Raw genomic sequence first — 955 nt, forward strand, 5'->3', positions numbered from 1 at the left:
CCTGGTGGTCCGAGGTCGTTCCCGCTGCACAGATTCATGCGCCAGGGCATCCTGCAGATAATTCACTTTGGTTTATTGCGCTATCTCTAATAGCACCCGAGATATCACCAGATATATACTGGATTTTCCCCTGACCCTGAGTGTCCGGCCCCATGAGACTGTGGTTTTCTCGGCCCCTGGTGGTCCGAGGTCGTTCCCGCTGCACAGATTCATCCGCCAGGGCCTCCTACAGACAATGCACTTTGATTTATTGCGCTATCTGTAATAGCACCCGAGATATCACCAGATATATATTGGATTTTTCACTGACCCTGAGTGTCCGGCCCCATGAGACGGTCGTTTTCTCGGCCCCTGCTGGTCCGAGGTCGTTCCCGCTGCACAGATTCATGCGCCAGGGCCTCCTGCAGATAATTCACTTTGGTTTATTGCGCTATCTCTATTAGCACCCGAGATATCACCAGATATATATTGGATTTTCCCTTGACCCTGAGAGTCCGGCCCCATGAGACTGTGGTTTTCTCGGCCGCTGGTGGTCCGAGGTCGTTCCCGCTGCACAGGTTCATGCGCCAGGGCCTCCTACAGACAATGCACTTTGATTTATTGCGCTATCTGTAATAGCACCCGAAATATCACCAGATATGTATTGGATTTTTCCCTGCCCCTTAGTATCCGGCCCCATGAGTCGGTGGTTTTCTCGGCCCCTGGTGGTCCGAGGTCGTGCCCGCTGCACAGATTCATGCGCCAGGGACTCCTACAGATAATTCACTTTGGTTTATTGCGCTATCTGTAATAGCAACCAAGATATCACCAGATATATATTGGATTTTACCCTGAGCTTGACAGTCCGGCCCCATGTGTCGGTGATTTTCTGGGTCCCTGGTGGTCCGAGGTAGATCCCGCTGCACAAATTCATGCGACAGGGCCTCCTGCAGACAATGCACTTTGATTTATTGCG

The sequence above is a fragment of the Nomia melanderi genome, unplaced genomic scaffold, assembly GCF_051020985.1.
Source record: "Nomia melanderi isolate GNS246 unplaced genomic scaffold, iyNomMela1 scaffold0014, whole genome shotgun sequence".
Taxonomy (NCBI): Eukaryota; Metazoa; Arthropoda; class Insecta; order Hymenoptera; family Halictidae; genus Nomia; species Nomia melanderi.